The sequence below is a fragment of the Anomaloglossus baeobatrachus genome, chromosome 1 (genome assembly GCF_048569485.1).
Source record: "Anomaloglossus baeobatrachus isolate aAnoBae1 chromosome 1, aAnoBae1.hap1, whole genome shotgun sequence".
NCBI classification, from domain to species: Eukaryota; Metazoa; Chordata; class Amphibia; order Anura; family Aromobatidae; genus Anomaloglossus; species Anomaloglossus baeobatrachus.
Window position 1 is genome coordinate 905,591,355 of NC_134353.1, and position 25,413 is coordinate 905,616,767.

Sequence of the window (25,413 nt, forward strand, 5' to 3'; positions counted from 1 at the left end):
GTTATATTTCTGTACATAGGGTCAGTATTATAGTAGTTATATTCTTGTACATAGGAGCAGTATTATAGTAGTTATATTCTTGTACATAGGAGCAGTATTATAGTAGTTATATTCTTGTACATAGGGAACAGTATTATAGTAGTTATATTTCTGTACATAGGGGCAGTATTATAGTAGTTATATTCTTGTACATAGGAACAGTATTATAGTAGTTATATTCTTGTACATAGGGAGCAGTATTATAGTAGTTATATTCTTGTACATAGGGAACAGTATTATAGTAGTTATATTTCTGTACATAGGGTCAGTATTATAGTAGTTATATTCTTGTACATAGGAGCAGTATTATAGTAGTTATATTCTTGTACATAGGAGCAGTATTATAGTAGTTATATTCTTGTACATAGGGGCAGTATTATAGTAGTTATATTCTTGTACATAGGAGCAGTATTATAGTAGTTATATTCTTGTACATAGGAGCAGTATTATAGTAGTTATATTCTTGTACATAGGAGCAGTATTATAGTAGTTATATTCTTGTACATAGGGAACAGTATTATAGTAGTTATATTTCTGTACATAGGGTCAGTATTATAGTAGTTATATTCTTGTACATAGGTGCAGTATTATAGTAGTTATATTCTTGTACATAGGAGCAGTATTATAGTAGTTATATTCTTGTACATAGGAGCAGTATTATAGTAGTTATATTCTTGTACATAGGGAACAGTATTATAGTAGTTATATTTCTGTACATAGGGGCAGTATTATAGTAGTTATATTCTTGTACATAGGAACAGTATTATAGTAGTTATATTCTTGTACATAGGGAGCAGTATTATAGTAGTTATATTCTTGTACATAGGGAACAGTATTATAGTAGTTATATTTCTGTACATAGGGTCAGTATTATAGTAGTTATATTCTTGTACATAGGAGCAGTATTATAGTAGTTATATTCTTGTACATAGGAGCAGTATTATAGTAGTTATATTCTTGTACATAGGGGCAGTATTATAGCAGTTATATTCTTGTACATAGGAACAGTATTATAGTAGTTATATTCTTGTACATAGGGAGCAGTATTATAGTAGTTATATTCCTGTACATAGGAACAGTATTATAGTAGTTATATTCCTGTACATAGGGGCAGTATTATAGTAGCTATATTCTTGTACATAGGTGGCAGTATTATAGTACTTATATTCTTGTACATAAGGGGCAGTATTATAGTACGGTAGTTATATTCTTGTACATAGGGGCAGTATTATAGTAGTTATATTCTCATACATAGGGGACATTATTATAGTAGTTATATTCTTGTACATAGGGAGCAGTATTATAGCAGTTATATTCTTGTACAGGAGGCAGTATTATAGTAGTTATATTCTTGTACATAGGGGCAGTATTATAGTAGTTATATTCTTGTACATAGGGAGCAGTATTATAGTAATTATATTCTTGTACATAGGAGCAGTATTATTGTAGTTATATTCTTATATTTAGGAGCAGTATTATAGTAGTTATATTCTTGTACATAGGGGCAGTATTATAGTAGGTGTATTCTTGCACATAGGGGCTGTATTACAGTAGTTATATTCTTGTACATAGGAACAGTATTATAGTAGTTATATTCTTGTACATAGGGAGCAGTATTATAGTAGATATATTCTTGTACATAGGGACAGTATTATAGTAGTTATATTCTTGTACATAGGGAGCAGTATTATAGTAGTTATATTCTTGTACATAGGGGCAGTATTATAGTAGTTATATTCTTGTACATAGGGAGCAGTATTATAGTAATTATATTCTTGTACATAGGAGCAGTATTATAGTAGTTATATTCTTGTACATAGGAGCAGTATTATAGTAGTTATATTCTTGTATATAGGGGCAGTATTATAGTAGTTATATTCTTGTACATAGGAACAGTATTATAGTAGTTATATTCTTGTACATAGGGGCAGTATTATAGTAGTTATATTCTTGTACATAGGGAGCAGTATTATAGTAATTATATTCTTGTACATAGGAGCAGTATTATTGTAGTTATATTCTTATATTTAGGAGCAGTATTATAGTAGTTATATTCTTGTATATAGGGGCAGTATTATAGTAGTTATATTCTTGTACATAGGAACAGTATTATAGTAGTTATATTCTTGTACATAGGGAGCAGTATTATAGTAGTTATATTCCTGTACATAGGAACAGTATTATAGTAGTTATATTCTTGTACATAGGGAGCAGTATTATAGTAGTTATATTCCTGTACATAGGGGCAGTATTATAGTAGCTATATTCTTGTACATAGGTGGCAGTATTATAGTAGTTATATTCTTGTACATAGGGGGCAGTATTATAGTACGGTAGTTATATTCTTGTACATAGGGGCAGTATTATAGTAGTTATATTCTTGTACATAGCAGCAGTATTATAGTAGTTATATTCTTGTACATAAGGGCAGTATTATAGTAGTTATATCCTTGTACATAGGAGCAGTATTATAGTAGTTATATTCTTGTACGTAAGGGCAGTATTATAGTAGTTATATTCTTGTACATAGAGGCAGTATTATAGTAAGTAGTTATATTCTTGTACATAGGGGCAGTATTATAGTAGTTATATTCTTGTATATAGGGGCAGTATTATAGTAGTTATATTCTTGTACATAGGCAGCAGTATTATAGTAATTATATTCTTGTACATAGGAGCAGTATTATTGTAGTTATATTCTTATATTTAGGAGCAGTATTATGGTAGTTATATTCTTGTACATAGGTGCAGTATTATAGTAGGTGTATTCTTGCACATAGGGGCTGTATTATAGTAGTTATATTCTTGTACATAGGGGCAGTATTATAGTAGTTATATTCTTGTATATAGGGGCAGTATTATAGTAGTTATATTCTTGTACATAGGGAGCAGTATTATAGTAATTATATTCTTGTACATAGGAGCAGTATTATAGTAGTTATATTCTTGTACATAAGGGCAGTATTATAGTAGTTATATCCTTGTACATAGGAGCAGTATTATAGTAGTTATATTCTTGTACATAAGGGCAGTATTATAGTAGTTATATCCTTGTACATAGGAGCAGTATTATAGTAGTTATATTCTTGTACATAGGGGGCAGTATTATAGTAGCTATATTCTTGTACATAGGAACAGTATTATAGTAGTTATATTCTTGTACATAGGAACAGTATTATAGTAGTTATATTCTTGTACATAGGGACAGTATTATAGTAGTTATATTATTGTACATAGGAGCAGTATTATAGTAGTTATATTCTTGTACATAGGAGCAGTATTATAGTAGTTATATTCTTGTACATAGGGGGCAGTATTATAGTAGTTATATTCTTGTACATAGGAACAGTATTATAGTAGTTATATTCTTGTACATAGGGAGCAGTATTATAGTAGTTATATTCTTGTACATAGGGAGCAGTATTATAGTAGTTATATTTCTGTACATAGGGGCAGTATTATAGTAGTTATATTCTTGTACAAAGGAGCAGTATTATAGTAGTTATATTCTTGTACATAGGAGCAGTATTATAGTAGTTATATTCTTGTACATAGGAACAGTATTATAGTAGTTATATTCTTGTACATAGGGACAGTATTATAGTAGTTATATTATTGTACATAGGAGCAGTATTATAGTAGTTATATTCTTGTACATAGGAACAGTATTATAGTAGTTATATTCTTGTACATAGGAACAGTATTATAGTAGTTATATTCTTGTACATAGGGACAGTATTATAGTAGTTATATTATTGTACATAGGAGCAGTATTATAGTAGTTATATTCTTGTACATAGGAGCAGTATTATAGTAGTTATATTCTTGTACATAGGGGGCAGTATTATAGTAGTTATATTCTTGTACATAGGAACAGTATTATAGTAGTTATATTCTTGTACATAGGGAGCAGTATTATAGTAGCTATATTCTTGTACATAGGGACAGTATTATAGTAGTTATATTATTGTACATAGGGGCAGTATTATAGTAGTTATATTCTTGTACATAGGAGCAGTATTATAGTAGTTATATTCTTGTACATAGGGGGCAGTATTATAGTAGTTATATTCTTGTACATAGGAACAGTATTATAGTAGTTATATTCTTATACATAGGGGGCAGTATTATAGTAGTTATATTCTTGTACATAGGGAGCAGTATTATAGTAGTTATATTTCTGTACATAGGGGCAGTATTATAGTAGTTATATTCTTGTACATAGGAGCAGTATTATAGTAGTTATATTCTTGTACATAGGGGGCAGTATTATAGTAGTTATATTCTTGTACATAGGAACAGTATTATAGTAGTTATATTCTTGTACATAGGGGGCAGTATTATAGTAGTTATATTCTTGTACATAGGGAGCAGTATTATAGTAGTTATATTTCTGTACATAGGGGCAGTATTATAGTAGTTATATTCTTGTACATAGGAGCAGTATTATAGTAGTTATATTCTTGTACATAGGGGCAGTATTATAGTAGTTATATTCTTGTACATAGGAACAGTATTATAGTAGTTATATTCTTGTACATAGGAAGCAGTATTATAGTAGTTATATTCCTGTACATAGTAACAGTATTATAGTAGTTATATTCCTGTACATAGGGGCAGTATTATAGTAGCTATATTCTTGTACATAGGTGGCAGTATTATAGTAGTTATATTATTGTACATAAGGGGCAGTATTATAGTACGGTAGTTATATTCTTGTACATAGGGGCAGTATTATAGTAGTTATATTCTCATACATAGGGGACATTATTATAGTAGTTATATTCTTGTACATAGGGAGCAGTATTATAGCAGTTATATTCTTGTACAGGAGGCAGTATTATAGTAGTTATATTCTTGTACATAGGGGCAGTATTATAGTAGTTATATTCTTGTACATAGGGAGCAGTATTATAGTAATTATATTCTTGTACATAGGAGCAGTATTATTGTAGTTATATTCTTATATTTAGGAGCAGTATTATTGTAGTTATATTCTTATATTTAGGAGCAGTATTATAGTAGTTATATTCTTGTACATAGGAACAGTATTATAGTAGTTATATTCTTGTACATAGGGAGCAGTATTATAGTAGTTATATTCCTGTACATAGGAACAGTATTATAGTAGTTATATTCTTGTACATAGGGAGCAGTATTATAGTAGTTATATTCCTGTACATAGGGGCAGTATTATAGTAGCTATATTCTTGTACATAGGGGGCAGTATTATAGTAGTTATATTCTTGTACATAGGAACAGTATTATAGTAGTTATATTCTTGTACATAGGGGGCAGTATTATAGTAGTTATATTCTTGTACATAGGGAGCAGTATTATAGTAGTTATATTTCTGTACATAGGGGCAGTATTATAGTAGTTATATTCTTGTACATAGGAGCAGTATTATAGTAGTTATATTCTTGTACATAGGGGGCAGTATTATAGTAGTTATATTCTTGTACATAGGGGGCAGTATTATAGTAGTTATATTCTTGTACATAGGGAGCAGTATTATAGTAGTTATATTTCTGTACATAGGGAGCAGTATTATAGTAGTTATATTCCTGTACATAGGAACAGTATTATAGTAGTTATATTCTTGTACATAGGGAGCAGTATTATAGTAGTTATATTTCTGTACATAGGTGCAGTATTATAGTAGCTATATTCTTGTACATAGGGGGCAGTATTATAGTAGTTATATTCTTGTACATAGGAAGCAGTATTATAGTAGTTATATTCCTGTACATAGGAACAGTATTATAGTAGTTATATTCCTGTACATAGGGGCAGTATTATAGTAGCTATATTCTTGTACATAGGTGGCAGTATTATAGTAGTTATATTCTTGTACATAGGGGGCAGTATTATAGTACGGTAGTTATATTCTTGTACATAGGGGCAGTATTATAGTAGTTATATTCTCATACATAGGGGACATTATTATAGTAGTTATATTCTTGTACATAGGGAGCAGTATTATAGCAGTTATATTCTTGTACAGGAGGCAGTATTATAGTAGTTATATTCTTGTTCATAGGGGCAGTATTATAGTAGTTATATTCTTGTACATAGGGAGCAGTATTATAGTAATTATATTCTTGTACATAGGAGCAGTATTATAGTAGTTATATTCTTGTACATAGGAGCAGTATTATAGTAGTTATATTCTTGTATATAGGGGCAGTATTATAGTAGTTATATTCTTGTACATAGGAACAGTATTATAGTAGTTATATTCTTGTACATAGGGAGCAGTATTATAGTAGTTATATTCCTGTACATAGGGGCAGTATTATAGTAGCTATATTCTTGTACATAGGTGGCAGTATTATAGTAGTTATATTCTTGTACATAGGGGGCAGTATTATAGTACGGTAGTTATATTCTTGTACATAGGGGCAGTATTATAGTAGTTATATTCTTGTACATAGCAGCAGTATTATAGTAGTTATATTCTTGTACATAAGGGCAGTATTATAGTAGTTATATCCTTGTACATAGGAGCAGTATTATAGTAGTTATATTCTTGTACATAAGGGCAGTATTATAGTAGTTATATTCTTGTACATAGAGGCAGTATTATAGTAAGTAGTTATATTCTTGTACATAGCGCAGTATTATAGTAGTTATATTCTTGTATATAGGGGCAGTATTATAGTAGTTATATTCTTGTACATAGGGAGCAGTATTATAGTAATTATATTCTTGTACATAGGAGCAGTATTATTGTAGTTATATTCTTGTACATAGGTGCAGTATTATAGTAGGTGTATTCTTGCACATAGGGGCTGTATTATAGTAGTTATATTCTTGTACATAGAGGCAGTATTATAGTAGTTATATTCTTGTATATAGGGGCTGTATTATAGTACTTATATTCTTGTACATAGGGGCAGTATTATAGTAGTTATATTCTTGTACATAGCAGCAGTATTATAGTAGTTATATTCTTATACATAAGGGCAGTATTATATTAGTTATATCCTTGTACATAGGAGCAGTATTATAGTAGTTATATTCTTGTACATAGCAGCAGTATTATAGTAAGTAGTTATATTCTTGTACATAGGGGCAGTATTATAGTAGTTATATTCTTGTATATAAGGGCAGTATTATAGTAGTTAGTTTCTTGTACATAGGGAGCAGTATTATAGTAATTATATTCTTGTACATAGGAGCAGTATTATTGTAGTTATATTCTTATATTTAGGAGCAGTATTATAGTAGTTATATTCTTGTACATAGGTGCAGTATTATAGTAGGTGTATTCTTGCACATAGGGGCTGTATTTGTCAGGACCGGGAGGACTGATGGGCCCAGGAGGTGGATCCACTGGACCGAGTATCCCACCGGGGGGCAGGGTACACGGCAGCCGGAGCACTGGCGTGGCCGGGACAGGTATAACCAGGTCAGCAGAGTCACAAAGTTCTTCAGGACGGTAAGGAAAACAGGCACAGGTACCAGGGAGCAAAGACAAGAAGTCTACAGGACACGGCACCAGGGGGCCTGAGCACCTAGCACAAAAGACAAAGCTTCTAGACACGTTGATCAGGCAACGCCCCTATGGAAAGGCCGTATGTCACATCCTGCTTCAGGTGTGCTGGGTCCATAAAACCAGGAGAGTGGGCGCGGCCTGGTCCTATACAGAGGCATGAGGCTAATACTCAGAGTCAGACTCATGAGACCAGGAGCAGGACACAGGAGAGCACGAGCGGGAGCGACAGCCATGACCGGTGGACACGTGGAGTGGATCAGTGGGTAAGGAGCAGTGCAATGACGGTGAGGCCGGATCAGTGGGTACGGAGCGGTGGTGTGATGCAGGTGCGACTGGATCAGTGGGTACAGAGCGGTGGTGCAATGCAGGTACGACTGGATCAGTGGGTATGGAGCGGTGGTGCGATGCAGGAACCGGCTCAGTGGGTAAGGAGGGCTGCTGGGACACCGGGAGCGTGACAGTATTATAGTAGTTATATTCTTGTACATAGAGGCAGTATTATAGTAGTTATATTCTTGTATATAGGGGCTGTATTATAGTACTTATATTCTTGTACATAGGGGCAGTTTTATAGTAGTTATATTCTTGTACATAGCAGCAGTATTATAGTAGTTATATTCTTGTACATAAGGGCAGTATTATAGTAGTTATATCCTTGTACATAGGAGCAGTATTATAGTAGTTATATTCTTGTACATAAGGGCAGTATTATAGTAGTTATATTCTTGTACATAGAGGCAGTATTATAGCAGTTATATTCTTGTATATAGGGGCTGTATTATAGTACTTATATTCTTGTACATAGGGAGCAGTATTATAGTAATTATATTCTTGTACATAGGAGCAGTATTATTGTAGTTATATTCTTATATTTAGGAGCAGTATTATAGTAGTTATATTCTTGTACATAGGGGCAGTATTATAGTAGGTGTATTCTTGCACATAGGGGCTGTATTATAGTAGTTATATTCTTGTACATAGGGGCAGTATTATAGTAGTTATATTCTTGTATATTGGGGCAGTATTATAGTAGTTATATTCTTGTACATAGGGACAGTATTATAGTAGTTATATTCTTGTACATAAGGGCAGTATTATAGTAGTTATATTCTTGTACATAGGGAGCAGTATTATAGTAGTTACTGTATATTCTTGTACATATGGGCAGTAATATTGTAGTTATATTCTTGTACATAGGAGCAGTATTATATTAAGTTATATTTTTGGTACATAGGGGCAGTATTATAGTAGTTATATACTTGTACATAGGGGGCAGTATTATAGTAGTTATATTCTTGTACATAGGGGGCAGTATTATAGTAGATATATTCCTGTACATAGGGGGCAGTATTATAGTAGATATATTCCTGTACATAGGAGCAGTATTATATTAAGTTATATTTTTGGTACATAGGGGCAGTATTATAGTAGTTATATACTTGTACATAGGGGGCAGTATTATAGTAGCTATATTCTTGTACATAGGGGGCAGTATTATAGTAGATATATTCCTGTACATGGGGGCAGTATTACAGTATTTATATTCTTGTACATAGGGGGCAGTATTATAGTAGCTATATTCTTGTACATAGGGGGCAGTATTATAGTAGATATATTCCTGTACATAGGGGCAGTATTAGGCTATGTGCGCACGTTGCGTAAATTCATGCAGTTACGCTGCGCTTTGCAGCGCAGCGTAACTGCATGCGTCCTGCGTCCCCTGCACAGTCTATGGAGATTGTGCAGGGGCCGTGCGCACGTGGCGTTTTAGTGCGCAGCGCTTCGGCTACTGCCGAAGCGCTGCGCAAAAAGAAGTGACATGTCACTTCTTCCATGCGCTTTGCCGGCAGCTCCTGCTCGGTCTATGGCAGGAGCTGCAGGCACAGCGCACGTTCTCGCCGGCACCATGCGCTTCAGAACGGAGCTTTTCAGCTGCGCTCTGAAGCGCACCTTTTACGGTGCTGGGCAGTACGCAACGTGCGCACATACCCTTATAGTAGATATATTCCTGTACATATAAGGACTGTAGAATTTTAATTACTTATCCCATTTTATATGAGTTGTGACTGAAACTGCTCTTCTACATGAGAACTACTGTACACGGACGTTGTATGAAAATTGATGTTTTATATTTATATACAGTGCCTTGCGAAAGTATTCAGCCGCCTCGAATTTTTCAACCTTTTCCCGCATTTCAGGCTTCAAACATAAAGATAAAAAATTTAATGTTATGGTGAAGACTCAACAACAAGTGGGACACAATTGTGAAGTTGAACAAAATTTATTTTTTATTTTAAACTTTTTAAAAAAATAAAAAACTGAAGATTGGGGAGTGCAATATTATTCATCCCCTTTACTTTCAGTGCAGCAAACTCACTCCAGAAGTTCATTGAGGATCTCTGAATGATCCACTGTTGTCCTAAATGACTGATGATAATAAATATAATCCACCTGTGTGTAACCAAGTCTCCGTATATATGCACCTCCTCTGTGATAGTCTCACTGTTCTGTTTAAAGCGCAGATAACATCATGAAGACCAAGGAACACAACAGGCAGGTCCGTGATACTGTTGTGGAGAAGTGTAAAGCCAGATTTAATTACAAAAAGATTTCCACAACTTTAAACATCCCAAGAAGCGCTGTGCAAGCGATCATATTGAAATGGAAGGAGTATCATATCACTGCAACTCTACCAAGACCCGGCCGTCCATCCAAACTTTCATCTCACACAAAGAGAAGACTGATCAGAGATGCAGCCAAGAGGCCCATGATCACTCTGGGTGACCTGCAGAGATCTACAGCTGAGGTGGGAGAGTCTGTCCATAGGACAACAATCAGTTGCACACTGCACAAATCTGGCCTTTATGGAGGAGTGGCAAGAAGAAAGCCATTTCTCAAAGATATCCATAAAAAGTGTTGTTTACAGTTTGCCACAAGCCACCTGGGAGACACCAAACATGTGGAAGAAGGTGCTCTGGTCAGATGAAACTAAACTCGAACTATTTGGGCACAATGCCAAACGATATATTTGGCGTAAAAGCAACACAGCTCATCACCCTGAACACATCATCCCCACTGTCAAACATGGTGGTGGAAGCATCATGGTTTGGGCCTGCTTTTCTTCAGCAGGGACAGGGAAGATGGTTAAAATTGATGGGAAGATGGATGGAGCCAAATACAGGACCATTCTTGAAAAAAACCTGTTGGAGTCTGCAAAAGACCTGAGACTGGGATGGAGATTTGTCTTCCAACAAGACAATGATCCCAAACATAAAGCAAAATCTACAATGGAATGGTTCACAAATAAACGTATCCAGGTGTTAGAATGGCCAAGTCACAGTCCAGACCTGAACCCAATCGAGAATCTGAGGAAAGAGCTGAAAACTGCTGTTCACAAACGCTCGCTATCCAACCTCACTCAGCTCCAGCTGTTTGCAAAGGAAGAATGGGCAAGAATTTCAGTCTCTTGATGTGCAAAACTGATAGAGACATATCCCAAGCGACTGCAGCTGTAATCGCAGCAAAAGGTGGCGCTACAAAGTATTAACTTAAAGGGGATGAATAATATTGCACTCCCCAATTTTCAGTTATTCATTTTTGTAAAAAGTTGAAAAAAAGCAATAAATTTCGTTCAACTTCACAATTGTGTCCCACTTGTTGTTGATTCTTCACCAGAACATTACATTTTTTATCTTTATGCTTGAAGCCTGAAATGTGGGAAAAGGCTGACAAAGTCAAAGGGGCCGAATACTTTCACAAGGCACTGTGATATTTAATATAAATTAACTTAGATCTTGTTTTTATTTCTTGCTAGAGTTTCTCCAATTACCAGCACACTTTAGTTCTTTCCACCCTCCGCCTTGCACTCAACCCCTGTCAGTGCCTGTGTGAATTCTCCGCACTCCGAGCAGGAGACCGTCCTATGTGGATTTTGCAGTTTCTTTAATAGGGAGTGTATTACTATAATACTGCTCCTATGTAGAAGAATATAACTACTATAAGGCTATGTGCGCACGTTTCTTTTTACCTGCTTTTTACCTGCTTTTTTGCTGCTTTTTCAACTGCAGCGTTTAATGCCAAAATGGTTGTGTTCTGCTTTTCAAGCAAAGTCTATGGGAATTTGGGTTTCTTGTCCGCACTATGCAGTTCAAACTGCAGCCTTTTTCAGGCAGAACTTTGGTCAAAAACTCAGCTTTGCAGTGCAAAACCCAAATGGCAAAAACAACTGACATGTCAAGACAAGAAACCCAAATTCCCATAGACTTTGCTTGAAAAGCAGAACACAACCATTTTGGCATTAAACGCTGCAGTTGAAAAAGCAGCAAAAAAGCAGGTAAAAAGCAGGTAAAAAGCAACGTGCGGACATAGCCTTATACTGCCCCCTATGTACAAGAATATAACTACTATAATACTGCCCCCTATGTACAAGAATATAACTACTATAATACTGCCCCCTATGTACAAGAATATAACTATTATAATTCTGATCCTTTTGTACAAGAATATAACTACTATAATACTGCCCCTATGTACAAGAATATAACTACTATAATACTGCTCCTATGTACAAGAATATAACTACTATAATACTGCCCCTATGTACAAGAATATAACTACTATAATACTGCCCCTATGTACAAGAATATAACTACTATAATACTGCCCCTATGTACAAGAATATAACTACTATAATACTGCCCCTATGTACAAAAATATAACTGCTATAATACTGCCCCTATGTACAAGAATATAACTACTATAATACTGCTTCTAAATACTAGAGTATAACTACTATAATACTGCTCCTTTGTATAAGAATATAACTACTATAATACTGCCCTCTATATACCAGAATATAACTACTATAATACTGCTTCTATGTACAAGAATATAACTACTATAATACTGCCCCTATGTACAATAATATAACTGCTATAATACTGTACCTATGTACAAGAATATAACTACTATAATACTGTACCTATGTACAAGAATATAACTACTATAATACTGCCCCTATGTAGAAGAATATAACTAGTATAATACTGTCCCTATGTAGAAGAATATAACTACTATAATACTGTCCCTATGTAGAAGAATATAACTACTATCTAACTGTCCCTATGTAGAAGAATATAACTACTATAATACTGTACCTATGTATAAGAATATAACTACTATAATACTGCCCCTATGTACAAGAATATAACTACTATAATACTGCTCCCTATGTACAAGAATATAACTACTATAATACTGCCCCTATGTACAAGAATATAACTACTATAATACTGCTCCCTATGTACAAGAATATAACTACTATAATACTGCCCCCTATGTACAAGAATATAACTACTATAATACTGCCCCCTATGTACAAGAATATAACTACTATAATACTGCCCCTATGTACAAGAATATAACTACTATAATACTGCCCCTATGTATAAGTATATACCTACTATAATACTGCCCCCTATGTACAAGAATATAACTACTATAATACTACTAATCTTATCAGAGCTTATTATAATGAACTGGATCTTCACTTGATAATGATTGTACGCTCTGATGAAGCAGAAGGGCAGGACAGATCTTGCCGAGCGTCCGCTCTGCTGTGGGCTGTGATGTTCTGTCGTGGACTATGAGCATGTAGATCTTGGCTGTTCCTTACTAAGTAGGATTAACACAGGGGGATATGTAGGATCCGGGCACATGATAAGTAACAGAGATATGTCAAATTCAAAGCCAACTAAAATGCCAAGACAAGGTCAGGACAGTGATCAGCAGTAATGTGAGTGACATTGTCAGCTGATGGCGGCACGCATGGTTACCTATTGTCGGGGATACAGAACTATGTAGGACATCTATGAAGATAATCTAATATAAACAATCTAAGCTAAAGCAGATACTACTGTATATCAGTAACCGATTACTAATAGGACAAAAAAAAAACCAAAACTGACCGGCATCTCCAAATAAATGTGAACAGGTGCCTCCTGCTATGACTACACGAAACACAAACAAAGGAATACAGCAGCTTCTGTAAGCGCTAAGATATAGGCAAATATAGAATATATGACATTTAAACGGCATTAATGCTATATGGAACATACCGTATTTTTCGGATTATAAAATGCACTTTTCCTTCCAAAAATTTGGGAGGATAATAGGGGGATGCAAATTATAATCCGGTTGTAGTTTATCAGGGGGTGGTGGAGCAGTGTCACTGGAGGCAGGGGCGGTGGTGGAGTCGGATGGTGCTGCGGGCAGTGTGAGACAGGAGCCATCTAGAAAATGTAGTTGGTGCGGGCTTCAAAGAAATGGCACCTGGAGTCGGCGTGTGCACAGATTGAGCTCTCGGCTCAGTGACAGCCGAGATCTAATCTGCGCCATTTTTCTTAATTGCACTGTGGGGAGATCAATTGGCAAGAGGCGGCGCATGAACGGATAAGATCTTGGCTGTCATTGAACCAAGCGCTCAATCTGCGCATGCGCTGACTCCGGGCATGATTTCTTTGAAGCCCGCACTGTCGACATTTTCTCTTGTCTCACAGTGCCCGCAGCGAGCTTAGCATGGGACACCTGCCGCACTGCTGGCGGCATCGCCCTACTCCACCCCGCCTAATGTGACCCCCGCTCCACCACCGCTGCTACCCCCTGGTAATTTATTTATAATATTTATTCACTTATAGAGCGTTATTAATTCCACAGCGCTTTACATATATTGGCAACACTGTCCCCATTGGGGCTCACAATCTAATTTCCCTATCAGTATGTTTTTTGGAGTGTGGAAGGAAACTGGAGAACCCGGGGGAAACCCACGGAAACACGGGGAGAACATACAAACTCCTTGCAGATGTTGTCCTTGGTGGGATTTGAACCCAGGACCCCAGCTCTGCAAGACTGCAGTGCTAACCACTGAGCCACCAGTTGTAAGATACAACCGGATTATAAGACGGACCCCTTTTTCAGCCCCAATTTTTTTTTACGTTTTTTTCTTCTATAAATTGGGGTGCGTCTTATAATCCAGTGCATCTTATAAAAAAAAATACAGTACTTAGAAAAATGAAAGTACTTAGCTCTTAAATTGGTCAATTCATGTGAGCCCATCAACCGCGACAAGGTGACCTTTCTTTGATGGGACCCTAACTTATTTCATGCCAATCAGTATTTTTTTGTAGTACTGGAGGTATTCACTGCCTCATGTTGTGTCTGTACTCCAGTCTCATCAACCCCAGGATGTGTTTTTAATTAGTACTGGATGAAATTAGTAGACTTTAAGGCATGAAATAAGTTTGGGTCCCATCAAAGAAGGGTCACCTTGTCATGGTTGATAGGGTCACCTTGTCATGGTTGATGGGCTCACATGAATTGGTCAATTTATGAGCTAAGTACCTTCATTTTGCTGCTGTATTCTTTTGTTTGTGATCACTTATAGGGTCTAGAATGGATGTAGTAGAAAACCTGAGATTGACATTTGGGGGCATTCCATCATGCAAATCAGTTATATCTCCTCAATTTCAGACTACATTGTATTAAGATTGTACTAATCTATAAATGGATCTTTAAGATGCCATAGGTTTTTTTTTACCAACCCTATCTGAAAGTGTCACTTTGATTTTGATAACTTAACAAATCTATATTGATCATTATATGATGGGTCTAAATTATGTACCGATTTATTTCTCATTAATTCTAGATTGTGTTCTTTCATCTCTACTACAAAAATGTACATCAGAACTACAGATGCCACCACTAGAGGTAGCCTGGGAGCTTTCTCTATACAGCTGATAGATTGAACTCAATGAAATATGAAAGCTTGTCTGCTCCCCCTAGTGGTGGTTTCAGGCAGATAGAAATTAATGTATTAAAGAGATGGTCCAAATGAAAAGTAATTTTTCTCTTAAATCCCTATGTATTTAGTGCCATAATCAAACCTATTTTCTATTACACTTGCATTAAAATGCCTTATCTTCCTTATTCTTCCCTAACTACACTATCTAGTTTTCTATTTTTTTCACTTCACTATTTGATGACGCTTTGCCATGTAGCAAAGGCCATTAAATGGTCTATTACATTTGAGGATTGCTTCTTGCTATAGATGACACTAGATTTCAAGTCCTGTTCCTCTCTGAAGAGGCATATTTCATTTTGCAGAAGAGCATTACATGCCCTATAAGTCTCCTTACACTGGAACGTCACTCTGCACTAGGAGATATTGACCTCGAGGGTTGCTTCTTTCTATAGGTGGCACTAGATTTCAATTGGGGTTCCTCTGTGAAGAAGCATAATTCATTTCCCAAAGGAGCATGGTATGGCCTATAAGTCTCCTTTCACTCTCCAAAAGCACATACTCACTTTGAGGATTGCTTATTTCTATAGGTGACAATAGATTTCAAGTCCTGTACCTCTCTGAAGAGGCATATTGGCCGGCTTTTCCCTGCTGCTGGTTACACACAGCTCTGGCCTGGTCATGTCAGGGGTTAACTTCCCTTGCCTCGTTCTGGATTACAGGACGCTATATCTTGCCTCTCTACCTATGGCTCAGTGCCAGTGATATTTCTGCCTTGCAGCTTGTATATTGGCTCTGGTGAGTGTTCCCGATTTGACCTGCCTCCCTGCTACTCTGTCCTGGCTTGTACCCTCCCCTATTCGTCTGCCTGTCCCGGTCCCTGACTTCCCGCTCCTGTCTGTTGTTTGTGTTTCCCTCTGCATACCTGATTTCCCGGCTTCTGACTCAGTTCTGTTTTCTGACTTGATATGGATCCTCCCTTTGCAATGACTCGACGTTTCTGGCTAGACCCTGACTGTTTGACCACTCTATTGCCCCTTGGTGGTTCGCCTGTTAACTGCCTGCTGAAGTTACTCTGCTGTACTTCAGCTGCCTTTCGGTTACAGTGTTTCTTTGTCTCTCCTTCATTACTCTGCTGCCACCTAGTGGGGATTACGCTGTACTACGTTTTACAAGCCTTTGTACAGCGTGAAACATATTTCATTTCCAAGAGAAGCAATGCATGGCCTATAAGTCTCCTTACACTGGAATATCACTTTCCACTAGGGGATATTGACTTTGAGGATTGCTTCTTTCTAAAGGTGGTACTAGATTTCAAGTCCTGTTCCTTTCTATAGAGGCATATTTAATTTCACAGAGGAGCAATGCATGGCCTATAAGTCTCCTTACACTGGAATGTTCCTCTCCACCAGGAGATATTGACTTTTAGGATTGCTTCTTTCTACAGGTGACACTAGATTTCAAGTCCTGTTCTTCTGTGAAGAGGCATAATTCATTTCCCAGAGGAGCATTGCGTGGTCTTTAAGTCTCCTTACAGTGGAATGTCACTTTCCACTAGGAGATATTGACCTCGAGGATTGCTTCTTTCTATAGTTGGCACTAGATTTCAAGTCCTGTTCCTCTGTGAAGAGGCATATTTCATTTCCCAGAGGAGCATTGCATGGCCTATAAGTCTCCTTACACTGGAATGTCACTCTCCACCAGGAGATATTGACTTTTTTCAAGTAGATCCAAGGTATTTAATGCAAAACATGGATCCCAGACTCTTGCTCTGCTGGAAGGTGAAAGCTTTTTCTCTCCACCCTTATTGTTTTATTAAAATGATAAGTGGTAGAAGAAGACTTTTCTGACAGCTGCTTATCTGTAGTGCACTTTACATTGATTGAGAGCAGTGTTATTGCAGACGTTGGGGCAGGTAGTGATGTATTGTGCCAAGGCTAGCCCCGTTTTAAGCTTCGCTGTATCTTGTGTAGGGTCTTATCACATGTCCAATGTAGAAAGTATTGACACTGTGCTTAATAGTATAAGAGCAAAGTGTCTTACAGCAAGTGGAGCTGAAGAGACATGGGCTTGTGATGTTCCTCCCGGAGAGCGCAGTTATGGGGGCATTGATCAGGGGTCATTAAGCAGACATGCCATCCATGGCGAGATCATCTGGCAGGAATGCCGCAGGTTTTCGTATCTGCCTGAGCGTACGCTCTGCTGGAGAGAGCACAGCTGAAAGCTGAATGCCGTCATTATATAATCCCTCTATTCCTTCTACTCTTCTGCACCAAAGCTGGTTAACCCCTTGTGACGGTACCCCGGGCACCACCAGGAGAAATGGGTCTCACAAATATCCGCTTGCTTGGTGACAGGCTTACATGTTGGTTCCTTCTTCTCATGATCTGCTGACTGTACATATAACTCCCAGCATTCTCTAGAGCAGAGGTCCCCAACTCCAGTCCTCAAGGCCCACCAACAGTGCAGGTTTTTGGGATTTCCTTAGTATTGCACAGGTGTTAATGTAATTACCTGCTCAGGTGCTGGATCCAACAGCAGTGCAATGCTAAGGAAATCCTGAAAACATGCACTGTTCGTGGGCCTTGAGGACTGGAGTTGGGGAACCCTGCTCTAGAGAACCTGGAGTATAGAGGCATGAATACATACAGGGCTCACTATCATATAAACTTGTTATTTGGCACAACCCATAGATGATCCATCAAATAAATATCTACCGAATGTGGAGAAAGTCATCATTAGTGATGAGCGGGCACTAACATGCTCGGGTGCTCTGTACTCATAACAAGTGATGAGCGGGCACTACCATGCTCAGGTGATCGGTACTCGTAACTAGGGATGAGCGGGCATTAGCATGCCTAGGTGTTCGATACTCGTAATTAGTGATGAGTGGGCACTACCATGCTCAGGTGATCGGTACTGATAACTAGTGATGAGCGGGCACTACCATGCTCAGGTGCTCAGTACTAGTAACTAGTGATGAGCGGGCACTACCATGCTCAGGTGCTCAGTACTAGTAACTAGTGATGAGCAGGCACTACCATGCTCTAGTGCTCTGTACTCATAACTAGTGATGAGCAAGCACTACCATGCTTGGGTGCTCGGTACTAGTAACTAGTGATGAGCGGGCACTACCATGCTTGGGTGCTCAGTACTAGTTAGTGATGAGCGGGCACTACCATGCTCGGGTGCTCAGTACTCATAACTAGTGATGAGTGAGGACTACCATGCTCAGGTGCTCGGTACTCATAACTAGTGATGAGCGAGCTCTACCATGCTTGGTACTCGTAACTAGTGATGAGCAAGCACTACCATGCTTGGGTGCTTGGTACTAGTAACTAGTGATGAGCGGGCACTACCATGCTTGGGTGCTCAGTACTAGTAAGTAGTGATGAGCGGGCACTACCATGCTCGGGTGCTCAGTACTCATAACTAATGATGATCGGGCACTACCATGCTCGGGTGCTCGGTACTCATAACTAGTGATGAGTGAGGACTACCATGCTCGGGTGCTCGGTGCTTGTAACTAGTGATGAGCGACCACTACCATGCTGGGGGAGAGAGGACACTGTCATTAGTGATACCACTGACATGCAGGAGGGTGGTCCTGTAGGCTGTGTAGGTAGGTGGTATGTGTCATATCCACATCATGCCACAATCCGAGGTTTCCCAGCTTTTCCCATCACATCTGTGACGCCCTGGGCAAGCCAGGGGTCACAGGTCATCACACCACCACACCCTACACCCCAGTTAGGAACACCAAGGCTACCAAAATCCTTGTTGCCTTCCTCCAGGGGCTGATGTTCACACCAGGGGGTGGGCCAGGCGGTTGGCTCCGCCCACCGAGGAGTTCACAGCCCTGGAGGCGGGAGAACCAGGCAGATAAGAAAAGGAAGTGAAAGTAGAAGGAAGTGAAGCAGTCGTGGAGTTAAAGAGAAAAGCTGAAGTGACAGAAAAAGTGAGAGTAGTAAAGCCTGAAGTTGGTCCGGCTGTGTGCCCCGGACAGTGTCAGCAAGGTCAGCAGACGGCGGTGATAGTCTGCAGGGGGACTGCTCGGAGGTTGCTGGAAGGACCGCGGACGGGTAGTGGCCCGGCGGTCTGGAGCAGTATACAAAGAACAGTCAACACCAGGGCAGGGGCCTTTCGGATCCCGGCAAGGCTAGGAGTCGCCATAATTTGCCAAATCCGTCAGTGAAGGGGACGTCTGTCTCCAAACAACCAAGTCCCGATTGAAGGCAACAGTCCGACCGTTACGGAGAGACACCGCCACCGCCAGGGCACCAGTTTCTCAGGGCCAGCGCCTGCGGGCAAAGTAGGGCTCCTCCGGCCCATATCCAAGCCGGAGAGCGGGTTACCGGTGGGAACCCATCGCAACCATCATCAACTTAGGTGCAGGACAGAGGGACCGTCACCGTCACCTACTGGGGAAAGCAAGTGCAGCCGTCCGTGGGAACCGTCTTTCCAGCCGTGTGTTTTACCGAAAACTGTGTCAACGTCTCAGGCTGAGTGAGTACCACAGTGCCGCAAGGCACAGCGCTGCCCCCGCGTCCCTACGCCCACCAAGCCCTGCATCCCCTACCTCATCACTGGGCCCCGGGATCACCAACCCCTACCCACGGAGGGGCAACACAACAACTAGCTGCTCCATACCACTTCTCCCGGGATCCCCATACAGAGCAGCGGTGGTGTCAACAAATCACCACAACCGTGGGTGGCGTCACGGACAATCACCAATCCCCACACCCAAAAACCCCCTTTCACTCACGGGCGAGGAGCGCCGCTCGAGTCCCCGGGATCCGGCCCATCGCTCGAGCCACCGGGCAGCAGCAGGCCGCAGCAGCCGCGGCAGCCGGACCCGAGCAGTGGGAGAGCGCGGCGTCCCCTCCTCCGCCCGCGACAACTTGGCGTCACGAACAGGATCTTACCGCTCTGCCGTTGGGTAGAGGTGCGCCTTGTGACCGCCGGAGGTATCCGGCTGAAAAATTTCAGAAGTCGCCATTTTTGGCGCGAAAAGTTCCCACTCGAGCGTCTTCTCGAGTAGCAGAGGCGCGAAGGCCAAAACCCCGCCCCAATAGAGGAGGGGCCGGAAAGAAGCTAAGGGGGACGAAATGGCGGCTGGCCGCATGTAGCCGCGGCTATAGAAGCAGGGATGCCAGGACCCTGCGGCCATTGACTGGTTCCTGGAAGAGGCCGCTGCTAAAGATGCTGAGTCCGACCAGCAACACCGTGGTCCCCGCGCCTGGCATTGCAGCGCGGGTGGAAGTCCGGACCGTCCAGCTAAGCAGCCGTCTGCAGGTCCGCATGCAGCTCCTCCTGGAGGAGTGGGAGGCCGACATGGCGGAAGTGGCGGCGGCCATACGGAGACGCGAGGTGGAGGGAGTCTTGGAAGGGAGGGTAAGTGACCCACGCCCCTGTACCCCTAGTGGGTCGGTCATCGCGGCTGAGGGACCCGGTCCATACCCGCTCGCCCTGCTACCTCCCCTGCTACCTGTGTTGGCTGCTGCTGCCCCGCCACTAGGCCCGCTACCACCACCACCGGTAGTGGTACCCTGCCAATCCGCCCCGGCGGACCGACCTGAAGCCGAAGCCCGTGACCACCCTGATCCGCTTCCATGGAAGAAGCCGAAGGCTGAGCCCGTCAGCAAAGATGCACCGGAGGCACGGCGGGGATGCAGCTGCCAGGAGGCAGAGCAGGCCATGTCACAGCGGGGTCCCTCATTACTGAAGGTGCCGGTCATAGCCGACACGGAGGGACTCTGGCTGGGTCCGTCCCCCGCACACGCTGAACCGGAGCAAACAGAAAGTGCTCCCGGCTGGGAGCGGCGGCAACAGCAGCTGCACAGAGAGATCGATGCCCGAGAGGGGTGTAGAGCGGATGTGCATGCCCGCATGTATATGGAAGAAGATCGCCTGTAGCGAGCTACCAGTGGGGTCCAGAGTGGTGCACCATGTGAAGGTGGCACTAGGGCCCCACGAGTGAGAATGGACTGTTGAGCTGCAAAAGGCAGCGGAGTACCGTTGCACAGTCCCCGTTGGGACCACCACTGTGTGAGTTTTGTTTGAAAAAGTTTACAGATGATGATCAGCAAAAATAATAACCGAACAGTTACCAGATTGTCTGACCGTGATTGAGGAAACCGGCCGTTGCCGGCACCGTTGTCCCCGTGGGGACCGTTTAAAAAGTTGCATGGAGAACTTTCCATGGACAAGCCCGTGAACTTGCAGGGCAACCACAAACGTTAAGTGGCATGTAAATAAGTTGTTTTACCGTTACCGTTTCCGCATTTCCGCCTCCGGAGAGGCAGGTTGGAGGGAGGGCCCTCAGCAGAGCAGGCTGGGGCCCAGCCACCACAGGAACCGGTGGCTACCCTCTGGAGGGGAAGGACAGATCCCGCTCGGGTAACTTGTGCTGGACTTGGGTCAAGGGGTGCTGCCTGGGTTTTAGGGGCAGCATCAGGGCCAGGTTGCTTGGGTGGGAGAGAGCGGAGACCGTAACCGTAAACCGTTTTGCAACGTTTAAGAAATGTGCCTCCCGTTGTGGGATGATGTTATAATTTATATTATGTTACCGTTTACCTTTTTACATATTTTTCAGAAAATAAAACCGGTGTTGGACGGGCAGCCCGCGGACGGTCTGCATTTTGCTAAGGGGGAATGTGATGCCCTGGGCAAGCCAGGGGTCACAGGTCATCACGCCACCACACCCTACACCCCAGTTAGGAACACCAAGGCTACCAAAATCCTTGTTGCCTTCCTCCAGGGGCTGATGTTCACACCAGGGGGTGGGCCAGGCGGTTGGCTCCGCCCACCGAGGAGTTCACAGCCCTGGAGGCGGGAGAACCAGTCAGATAAGAAAAGGAAGTGAAAGTAGAAGGAAGTGAAGCAGTCGTGGAGCTAAAGAGAAAAGCTGAAGTGACAGAAAAAGTGAGAGTAGTAAAGCCTGAAGTTGGTCCGGCTGTGTGCCCCGGACAGTGTCAGCAAGGTCAGCAGACGGCGGTGATAGTCTGCAGGGCGACTGCTCGGAGGTTGCTGGAAGGACCGCGGACGGGTAGTGGCCCGGCGGTATGGAGCAGTATACAAAGAACAGTCAGCACCAGGGCAGGGGCCTTTCGGATCCCGGCAAGGCTAGGAGTCGCCATAATTTGCCAAATCCGTCAGTGAAGGGGACGTCTGTCTCCAAACAACCAAGTCCCGATTGAAGGCAACAGTCCGACCGTTACGGAGAGACACCGCCACCGCCAGGGCACCAGTTTCTCAGGGCCAGCGCCTGCGGGCAAAGTAGGACTCCTCCGGCCCATATCCAAGCCGGGGAGCGGGTTACCGGTGGGAACCCATCGCAACCATCATCAACTTAGGTGCAGGACAGAGGGACCGTCACCGTCACCTACTGGGGAAAGCAAGTGCAGCCATCCGTGGGAACCGTCTTTCCAGCCGTGTGTTTTACCGAAAACTGTGTCAACGTCTCAGGCTAAGTGAGTACCACAGTGCCGCAAGGCACAGCGCTGCCCCCGCGTCCCTGCGCCCACCAAGCCCTGCATCCCCTACCTCATCACTGGGCCCCGGGATCACCAACCCCTACCCACGGAGGGGCAACACAACAACTAGCTGCTCCATATCACCACTCCCGGGATCCCCATACAGAGCAGCGGTGGTGTCAACAAATCACCACAACCGTGGGTGGCGTCACGGACAATCACCAATCCCCACACCCAAAAACCCCCTTTCACTCACGGGCGAGGAGCGCCGCTAGAGTCCCCGGGATCCGGCCCATCGCTCGAGCCACCGAGCAGCAGCAGGCCGCAGCAGCCGCGGCAGCCGGACCCGAGCAGTGGGAGAGCGCGGCGTCTCCTCCTCCGCCCGCGACACATCACCTACGCTGGCTTGTTGTTGTCTCATCCTGTTGTCATCTCTTCCGCAGGGTAATGACACATACATGTCGCAGGCGGAGGAGGGGATGCTGCGCTCTCTCTCTGCTCGGGTCCGGCTGTCGCTGCTGCTGCGGCCTCTGCTGCTCGGTGGCTCGAGCGATGTGCCGGATCCCGGGGACTCGAGCGGCGCTCCTCGCCCGTGAGTGAAAAGGGGCTTGGGTTTAGGGGATTTATTGTCCGTGACGCCACCCACGGTTGTGGTGATTGTGTGGACACCACCGCTGCTCTGTATGGGGATCCCGGGAGTGATGGTATGGAGCAGCTAGATGTTGGCCCTCCCCTCCGTGGGTAGGGGGGTTGGTGGTCCCGGGGCCCGATTATGGAGAGTTAGGATGGTTGACAGGCGGGTTATGGGGCCTGTTGAGGTGCAGGGGCGCAGGGGCAGCGCGGTGCCGCACGGCACGGAGGTACTCACTCAGCCCAAGGATGATGACACAGTTCACGGTAAACAAGCGGCTGGTTGGACGGCTCCCTCGGACGGCTGCGGTGTTGATGTTCCCTGCAAGTTAGCGGTGACTGTCTCTTTCCTGCACCTAGATACGGTTGTTGGTAGCGATGGATTCCCACCGGTTACCCGCTCCCCAGCTTGGATATGAGCCGGAGGAGCCCCTCACTTGCCCGCAGGCGCTGGCCCTGAGAAACTGGTGCCCTGGCGGTGGCGGTGTCTCTCCAATATGGTTGGACGGTTGCCTTCAATCGGGACTTTGGCTGTTGGGAGACCCAGGAGGTCCCCTTCACTGATGGATTTGGCAAATTCACGGCGACTCCTAGCCTTGCCGGGATCCGAAAGGCCCCTGCCAATGGTGCTGGCTTCTCTTCGTATACCGCTCCGGTACCGCCGGGCCACCACCCGTCCACGATCCTTTCGGCAACCTCCGATCAGCCTCTCCTGCAAACGGTCACCGCCGTCTGCCAACCTTGCTGTCTCAGTCCGGGGCACACACCCGGACCAACTTCAGGTTCTTAACTGTCACTTTCTCTTCCACCTTAACGCCTCTCTCTTGCTCCTCTACCACTTCACTTCAACTCTCAAACTCATCTGCCACTAATCTCCTGGTTTTTCCCGCCTCCAGGGCTGTGAACTCCTCGGTGGGCGGAGCCAACCGCCTGGGCCACCCCCTGGTGTGGACATCATCCCCTGGAGGAAGGCAACAAGAGTTTTGTGTTCTGACCTTGGTGTTCCTGCAGGGAATGTGGGGTGTGTGGTGGTGTCATGACCTGTGACCCCTGGCTTGCCCAGGGCGTCACATTCCCCCTTAGCAAAACGCAGACCGTCCTCGGGCTGCCCGTCCAACACCGGTTTTATTTTTCTGAAAAAGATAAGAAAACAAGACATACAAGTATAGTAACATCATCCCACAGCGGGAGGCACTTTTTCTTAAACGTTACGGTAACATTTTAAACGGTTGCTGCTGCTGCTCTCTCCCACCCAAGTAACCTGGCCCTGATGCTGCCTCTAAGAAACAGGCAGCACCCCTTGACCCCAGTCCTGCACCAAATTACCCGAGCGGGATCTGTCCTTCCCCTCCAGAGGGTAGCCACCGGTTCCGGTGGTGGCTGGGCCCCAGCCTGCTCCACTGCGGGTCCTCCCTCCAACCTGCCTCTCCGGAGGCGGTAACGGTGCTGCAACAAACATATTTTATTTACATGCCACTAATGTTTGTGGTTGCCCTGCAAGTTCTCGGGCCTGTTCATAGGGGTTCCTATGCAAAACACTGTGGATGGTCCCCACGGGGACAACGGTGCCGGCAACGGCCGGTTCAATCACGGTGCTGACAATCAAGTTACTGTTCGGTAATCATTTACTTTCATTTTCAACTTGCAAACTTAAAACTTTCAACACACACTCCCCTTTAAAGAACAGTTTCCCTGTACCTAAGTGGGGGTCTACCTAGGTTGGGACGAGTGGACCTCCGGGGCCCGGCGTCAGTGGTGACAGGCAGCGGGGAAGAGAGAACAATCAGTTCCTCTTCTCTGCTAATGTGTGGGGCAGGCGGAGGCATAGGGGAGTTGGGCACAGGTTCATCCCTGGGCACTGGCACTGGTTCTGGCTCACGGTTGACCACTTCCATCACTTCTTCATCCACGGGTTGTGGGAACAGTATCACTGGAAGAATTACCACGCCGTTCTGTGTAGGCCAGTCTGCTGG

At 42.8% G+C, this 25,413-nt stretch overlaps 1 protein-coding gene across 2 annotated transcripts in view; it reads left to right on the forward strand.

Moving 5' to 3' along the window:
• Nucleotides 1-25,413, forward strand: part of ST8SIA5 (ST8 alpha-N-acetyl-neuraminide alpha-2,8-sialyltransferase 5) — a 123,024-nt gene that overhangs the window by 34,693 nt on the left and 62,918 nt on the right. The gene's annotated exons all lie outside the window — the stretch shown is intronic.